The sequence below is a fragment of the Echinops telfairi genome, unplaced genomic scaffold (genome assembly GCF_000313985.2).
Source record: "Echinops telfairi isolate 266 unplaced genomic scaffold, ASM31398v2 ScPeMD7_8;HRSCAF=38, whole genome shotgun sequence".
Lineage (NCBI taxonomy): Eukaryota > Metazoa > Chordata > Mammalia > Afrosoricida > Tenrecidae > Echinops > Echinops telfairi.
The window spans coordinates 9591724-9600395 of NW_022103905.1; positions in this window are offsets into that span (position 1 = coordinate 9591724).

Genomic DNA, 8672 nt, shown 5'->3' on the forward strand with positions numbered 1-8672 from the left:
TCCCAGTCATCTGTTCCTTTGTGCAAGGTCTTCTGGGCCAGGTGTCAGGCCAGGTGATAAAGGTGCTGGCGATGTGTCAGTAAAGACTTTGTGACCATAGTTCACGCCCCAGCGGAGAAGGTAGCCCATGAACTGGTAATAAGAATACAAATGTGGCAAGACTTCTCAGAGTGAGTCTGCAGGGTCCTGTGGGAAGATGAGCCCTGAGCCCCAATCATCCAGGTGAGGCCAGGTGCCCTATGAAGCTCAGCTATAAGGATGGGGAGATGTTTGCCAGGAGAAGAAATGACAAAGGAAGGGGGACATTTCTGAGGGAGGAGCTAGATGTACAAACTCCAGGTGGTACATTTGCAAGCGGACAGCATGAGGAGGCTTTGCAATGTCCCCACTCTTCGTGGATGAGACTGAAACCACTATTAAAACTATGGAATGACATGGTTCCCTGGAATGGAAACGGACCTGGAAGACTAAGTTGAGTGATGCAAAAGTTGTGAATTGCTTGCTACCAACCCCAGGTTTTACGGGGAAGCTTCTGTCAGGGACACTAAGAAAGCAGTCAGAGGGGTAGAAGAGAAAGCTTCTATTTCCTAGACTGGGAAGCAAGAAAGAAGAGGAGTTCTGGGAAAGCCACCCCAGAGGTGATGGGCTCTTGAGCGGTGAGCCATGCACTCAGGCCAGTGCCAGTGCTCTGGGAAGCAGTCTTCTCTAGTCCCGGCCTCCGGAAAAGTATGACCCCAGAAGTGACCCACGTTGCCCTGACAGTTCAGCTAATTCAGAGAATCCAACCCCAGCTTGATGGGAACCCTAGCTCTGTATGGCTCCCTGGTTCACACAAATGGCGAGCTAGCTCTACAGCTAGTGGTTTCAATATGCCCCCAAGCCAACAAAGAAGCAGGGCACCCCCTCCTTCCTTGTGGAAGACCACCACCCCTGGAGACCCTGTGAACTGAGTTCTCGGCACGCGTGGGGCCACCCCGATTTGAAATCGACTAAACAGCATTGGTGGTTTGGCAGATACGGACCCACGCATTCAGAGTCAAGTTTGTCACCCACCAACACTTAGTAGGCAAGGCTGTGCATGGACGCTACCATGGAAGACTCGAAAGGGGTCACTCCTGAAAGAAATGCTTCTCTACGGGTCATCTATAAAGGGCACTGGGGCTAACAAAATGGGGGTGGGTAGGAGGTGTGGGGTAGGAGCAAACCTCCTGCAGCCATACAAAGACAGTCTTACGAACAACTACATGACGCTCCATTGACAAGGCCGAGAGCAGGCTTATTAGGAACCTCTCCTAGGGAGGTCCGTCCAGCTGAGAGGGCAGCCAATGGTTACGGAACCCACTGGGCCTTTGGGAGTCGGTGTATACATGGAAGAAAAGACACAGTTGGTGCCCACCGCCCTCCCCCCACCACCACCATCAGTTCAGCAGATGAAGGAGTGAGAGCCCCACATAAATCACTCTGGGCTCCTCCGTCAACATTTAGGGGTCGGGGGGGTGGTGGACAAAACCTATGAAAAATCCCAAAGATAGCAATTAATATACCTGTAACCTTGGTTGCGCAAGTTACTTAACCTCGCTGAGCCTCAGGTTAGATAGCAGTATGACGGAGCTAACACCTACCTCCCAAAGTCCTGATTTAGAGCTCCTTTCTCCAGAGAACCTACTAAGGGCAATGGCTAACACCCAGTCACCGAGAGCTCATCACTGGCCACGTACACACTGCTCCGAAAAACAAGGATGACAAGGAGGAGGAAACTATTCCAGTAAGATCTATGTTTTCAAAGTAGGAGGTGTGCACAGATGTCTGGTCTGGGAAATGAGAGGTAGGGGGTGAGCAGGGAATCTTGGGCTGGCTTGCCCAAGAGAGCACCGATTTATGTCTGCTACCCCGAAGCCTTTTCGAATTACTCCCCCTTCACCCTCCATAGCGTCTCAGTTGGGACAACACATGGTCTGTGTGTATCAACTGTGCTTTCCACAGCAGCTCCCCCACTTCTCTCGGCCCTCTCACCTACATGGCGGCTGCCGCCATTGTGGGTCATTTCCATGGCTGCCTTTCACCGAGTGGCAAACTTGGCCTTACTGCCTTTCAACCTCACACTCGGTCCCATAAAGTAGGTCCTACTCTTGTACCTAAATCTACAGATGCGGCTTGGAGAGATTGATTGAGTTTCCCTAGGGTCCGGGTTTTCCCAAGACTGATGGCCCCAATTCATTACCTTCCTGGGCGAGAAGGAACAGCAGGCCTCTCCATGCCCTGGCATCCCAAGCTGGGCAGAGCAAGGAGGTGGGGCGGGGTGGTGGTGACTCTGTCCAAGTAAGGTGAGCCACTTTGGGAATTTTCCTTAGCAATGAAGCTGGTCTCCCACAACCCCCAAGACCAAGCCTACAAGAAAACACCTCTGTGAAGGGGGAAGTTCACCGGACGGTTGGCTCAGGGGTGGGTAGCCAAGGGGAGTGGCATTTCCGGGCCACAGCAGGAGGGACCCAAGCAGCCCTTGGCTTCTTGGACATTGCACTCTGGTACCTGAGCCCAAGGAACTAAGGCAGCTCATCCGCTGCACTCTATTTTTTTTCTCCAAATGTTGAACTGGGTAAAAACAGCACCATCACACGAAGGCCAAGTCCCTGCTCTCTGGCTGCTTCCGGTGCCTTTTAGAAGAACATGATTTTCAATCTGCGAGCCCTAGTACTCTTTGCCTGCCAGACTAAGCTCTCTAAGTGTGCGTTATTCATGCATAGCTATTAATAATGACCATCTAGCTTAACCCTTATTGAGTTCTCTTTTGATGCCAGTCACCATTTTAATTAAGCACTTTGTAGAGAGGGCCCTCGTTTCTAAACCACCAGCAGCTCCGTGGGAGAAAGCCTGAGCCTTCTACTCCTGCAAACAGTTGTGGCCTCAGAAACCCACAGGGGTCACTATGAATCTGCACGCACTCTATGGCAGCATGTTTTGTTTGGGGTTATTCTCATTAAATTCTCATATCAACTCTAGAAGTCCAGAAAATACAACCAGTTTACCGAATCTTACTTGGTATTAAGGGTTAAAATAGATTCCAGTCCAGGTAACCTGACTCAGAATCCATGCTTTCATCCCCTAAAAGACGCGCGTGTGCTTCCTCCTGTGTGTGAGGGATAGGTAACCTTCTATTTACACACGACCCACCTTCCAAGAGACCCGAGGTTTCTGGAGAGGCCCTAGCTAGGACCGCAGGGCTCTGTAGGGAATGTTCTTGCCCTCCTTGTAGCCAAGGGCCCATACTTCTCAAACCATCGTCCCTTCTTCACCAAGCTTTCCCCACCACAGCTCAGCCTCATCTCTTCCTTCACAGTTTTCCTTCATCGACTGCTGCTACATCCAGCACTCTGGTAACCTTTCCACCATGTCTTCATTCCCATGCAACCCCTGGTGGTTCTTGCTTAACTTCTATGTGTTTAACTTTGCTGGGTTTTTTTGCCCCTGTTGTGTCTCTTGTGTCTGTGTATATGATTAACCTTCCCTGTCTGTTATGTATGCTTACCTTTCTGGTTTGTTTAACGTCTGGTCTGGCAAACTGCATGCATGCCACTGACCTTATACCCCGCCCCCCACCACCCTGCAATTCACTGCTGGTAGGACCCCTATTAGCCTACACGGCAGCTTTGTGTGGATTTGAAAAGGTTAACAACTGTCCACTTCTCACCTGCCCCCAGGCCTATGGTATCAGACAACCACCCCCCACGCCCCCATCCCCGTGTGCACGTGCACCCCATATCGTACCTTGCCCACTAACCCCCACTACGACCTCCCTCCCCCCTCCCAGTTTAGCAGAAACGCTAACAGCGGAGATGCTTAACGTATGCTTGCTGCTTGGCTGAAATTTTAGGGTCAGGCTTGTGGAAACGGTTTTGAAGAGGACGCTGAGTGTGGTCTTCTCTGTCAAGGGTAAATCTGATTTATTCAATTAGAAGACTGTAGACCCGTCCAAACGTTTTAGAAACAGGGAACCCAGCTTAACTGATTGACTACATGCCCAGGGGCCCAAAGATATCCCCAGAAGACACTGCTCACAACAAATCCGACCAAAGCTTGAGAAAGTAGGAAGACCACAGAGCATGGTCGTAGGAAGCCCCGCCACCGACAAGCTGCGGCTGCTGCTTTAGGCAAAGCAGCAAATCCGCATCTCCAGGCCCCAGATTGGGCATCCGTACAAGGGGGCCAATGACGCCTGCCCTGCCGCTTTCATGGAAAGATGGGGTGATTGGGCGGTGGGGGGAGATAAAGGAAAATTGGGAATGGACAGGCAGAGTCGGGACTGATCACGGTTACTCTCTAGCGGCATCTGTCCAGTAAGCAACAAAGGGGGGAAGGAAATGTGGTTTTTGTTCTTTGCCTAAAAGAGCAATGGCCGATCATTGATACAAAGATGCATTTGGGGGGCACACACTTCAGTTTGGGAGAAGTTGGAGACAGCCAAAGCAGCCTGGCTCTGTGCAGGAAATCATAATACATAATATAAAAACAAATAATACAGGGCACTCAATTCCTCTGACTGATGGGAGATTGTGGGGGGTGGGGGCAGGCTGAAAGGGGGGAATGTTGTGAATGCGGCACTTTGCATCGGCCTTTTTGACAGAGAGTTTCCTTGGCCGGGGACAGTCTTCCCAGGGCTGGAGACGCCAGGAGTGCTAGGATAGTTCTCATCCCCGGAACCAGTCTTATAAGACCTCTTTAAAAGATTCAGACAAGGGCACCAGGCAGGCAGTCACCGGGAGAGCTCTGCAGAGCAGAGAGAAATGCCAGCCAGGGTGCGGGCCAAAGGGGGTGGCACAGTGAGTGCGCGGGAGAGACTCAAAGGGTGATTACGGTTCATGCAATCACTCGTTGCTCCCCAGCCTTGAAATTCAACGATGTGTGAGGCTTGGCCTTCCAGGACTGGGACGTCCCGGGTGGGGGTGGGGGTGGTTAGGGAGAAACCCGACAGAAGAGAGAATATTGTTTCTTAGAAGGACAAGGGCGTAAAAATAAGGCAGGGTGTTGTCAATGTCACAGGTAGAGGGTCTACAGCCTTTGAAGGTGGTCGAGTGAGGGGACTGTCCCTGAGCAGAGGTGCGCCATGGGAATCAGGAGGCGGTCATTCTGGTCCGGCCGGGTCCTCAGGAGCGAGAGACCCCTGCTTTGGACAGAGCAGCCTCGGCCCCCGAATGAGTCCTGCACCATAGGTTCCTATAGGACCGCTGCAGCCTTAGCGGGTTGTTGGGAAATTAAGAGGACAAGAACTCATTGTGAAGAAGTCGGGAAAGGGTTTCAATATTGAAGAAATCGGTGCACATCAACCGAGTTGAATCGCGGTATCACCGGGCATTCCCCCGTGTGACTGGGAAAAGGCTGGTTCCTCTTTGAAGGACAAGGTACCAGGTGGAGCACATGCAGACAGAACATGAGCAAAGGGTTCACTGGAGACCTGCCTAGCTGGAGCAAGCTGTCCCTGGGCTCTGGGGATACAAGAGCCTTTTAGAAGGCACAGAGGAGGTGGCTCAGGTATCTGGGCCTGAAGAGCCTGTTACCTGCTAAACTGAACAAAGGGGAAGCCAGGACCACCCAAGACTTTATACACAATTTGGTAGAGAAGTGAGTAAAATAAAGCATTCTTCGCCTGCCCCACCAGAACCTGGTTTTGAAAAAAAAAAAAGGATAAGAACATGCGTTCGGTCAAGGAATTACACGTAGTCGGCACAGTAAACACACTTCTTTGGCTTTTTTAAAACCATCCTGGTTCTGCTTTGAACTAGCAATCGCGTCCCAGATGCCACCAGGCCTTGATACAGCCCAGCCAGGTGAGGCCTCACCGTGTACACATGGGCAGTGACACTGACCAGGAAAAGCGCTGGGGAGTGCGGGGTGAGGGGAGTGTAAAAGCAAAAGGAACAGGTGCGAGAGCTGCATAGGGATGCTGTTCACTCTAGTGAGGGGGCGGAGTTCCCACGAGAGAGACATGGAACGGGTCCTTGCAGGGAAGAGAGGAGAGCATGTCCCTGGAAGACAGTGCACATTCTCTCAGGGCCTCTTGGAAATCGCTCATTGTCTGCCATCCCAACATGGTATGCTGTCGCCGAAGATCTTGCTTCTCTGCCCTTCGTCTGCATTCTCAAAGCCACTGTGAGCCCAGGCCTTCCCTGAAAGCCTTCCCCTGGAACAGAGCTGCAACCAAATCTCCTGCCCCCATTTCCCCCTTCTGCCAAATGCTTGCTACTGACAGCTCAGCGAGTCACCCTTCTGCTTCAACACTGCTAAGACACGCCACCCCTCAAGGCCAGTCCTAGGACGAAGAGTTCTTAAACTTAAACATAAATAAAGTGGGGAGAAGAACAAATTTGGACTTCTTGTTTTTTAAATGGCCAGGGACAGGGGGACCTTTGGACACACGGATCTGGAGCAAGGGGAGCGATGGCCTGTCTTCTCAGTCAGAGCCCCACAAAGGCAAACATTTGCCTTCCCCCCTTGGACCCTGGAGCACAGGTGTGTGCTGAGACTCTGCGCCGCCTTGCGGGGCTGGCCCAGAGGCTGAAGGAAGTGGCCGGGCAGGAAGGCAATGCTCTGAGTGAACATAGTTACCATCTGAGTAGGGGGTTCAAGCAAAAGGTGCTGATCCAAATACTGATGGATAGTTCTGGGATGGGAAAAGGAAGGAAGGCATCGGGGGAGATTAAACAGGGACCTCACCCATGTGGGTGCACAGATGCCATCTAAGATGGGGGAGACTTTAAAATCCCCAAAGGAGAGTGTGTGGTGGAAGACCTACCCAGCTCCCCGAACAACTGGAATTTAGAAGATGGGGGAAAAGGTTCTAAGAAAGAAGAACCAGAGGGGGTGTAAAAAAGACGGAAATAAATCCTTGTATCACCAAAGTCAGGGGGAAGAACGTTTCAAGAAAGGAGGGTGGTGTGGTTAGCTGTACTGGAAGCTACTCAGCAGCAGCCCCCACCCCCCCACCCCACCCCCCCCCGTCAGATGGTGGCAGAGAGGGTGCCCGGACCAAGGACGGCAAAGGCAAGTGCTGCAAATGAAGTAGGAAACCAGACTGACACGGAGATGCCAAGGTCCAACAGAGGCACAGGCGATTTAGTCCTAACTTGCAAAAAGATTTACTAAGAAGGACAAGAAACAGTATTGCTGGTCCCCCACCCCTTCCCCCCGAGCTGTGGAGTTAAGCCGTACGTTTCTTTCCGTGGAAGACCTGAGGCACCTAGTTGAGTGCCGTATGGCAGAACCCAGGTTGAGGGGCGGTTTAGGACAGAGGGGGGTATCACTAATGGAAAAGACCCTCAGCCTCAGTACAAGGAATGGGCTGGGGTGGGGGTGGGGGAAACACCTGTAGAGGACCTGGCCCTTCCCTGGGGCGGGGAGAAACCCAACCCCCCTGCTATCCAGTCAAGTGCGACTCGTGGCGACCCTACAGGACTGCGCAGAACTGCCCCTGTGGGGTTCTGAGAGGGCAGGTGCAAATGCCACCCACCCACTTGTTCTGCCCAGCCACCTCTCTCAGGAATGAAGGGAGTGGAGGTATCCGGCAAGCTCTGAGCAGAGGAAATGGAACTGTGATTCTGCGCGCAAAGCAAACGCCCAGCGAAACACGGCTAAGCCACCGGGTCAGCACTGAGGGCCCGGCTTGTGTTGGGGAACACGAACTCAGAGCCGCGTCATACGATCATCGGTTACTACGTAATATTATCATCGGCCTGCTCCGCTGCAGTCCTGAATAAGACTGGGAGCCTTTGCCAGGCACGGAAAATTGAGGAGGGAACGAGGAAGTAGAGAGAGAAGGTGGCTTATGGACACAGAGAAAGTCAAGGGACCGTTGACTTAGAGATCTCCTTTCAGAGGAGGTAGCGTTTCTGGCGGTGAAAAGGTCCTGGGTGTGGCCGTGGATGGGCGTGGGTGCCTGAGGTGGGAGAGAGAGGGAGAGGACTCAAGATGCAGCTGCCATGGGACGGAAAAGGACTTTGCTCAGGAGGATGGCAGGAGACGGGCTGGAAGAGACGACCTTACGAGGTCAGCGTCTTCCTTCCGTGAGTGCGGGGTGGGGATGGAGGATGGGTGGGTCATGTAAACCTCTCAGGAGGTTTCTCCTGTTTAGGGGGAAAAAGTGGGGGGTGGAATCATCCGGAGATGGCCCTGGGGTGCCTGGAATTCAGCAACACCACCACCCCCCTCCAAAACTGACACTGGGATTTTATGGTGGAGGTCTAGTCTCCCTTTAAGAGGGCAGCATGGGAAACCGAGTCCCAAGAGATCCACTGGAGTCCAGGGAAGAGATGGAGTTGGAAGGATAATTTGGAGAAGTGACGTTCGGTGCTGCGGGGTGGAGCCTAGGGGAATGATGGGGGGTGGGGTGGGGGTGAGGGTTGGGGCAGGAGGATGGCAGGCAGGCAGTCGCAGCAGTTTCTAACAGCGCAGAAAGGTGTGGTGACAGCTGTGACACCCCTGTCAACCAGAGTTGGGGGTTCCTGATAGCCTCACAGGAGCCCAACCAGAATCAGCTTTGGACACGGTCTGGAGGTCAAGCCCACTACCAACAGTATAACGGGCATGGTTTCCATGCCCCCGTTTCCGAGGTTCTCTGAAGGCTCTGCTTACGTCCCCTTTAAGTGCACACATGATAAATCACACTAACGTGACAAAAGCAA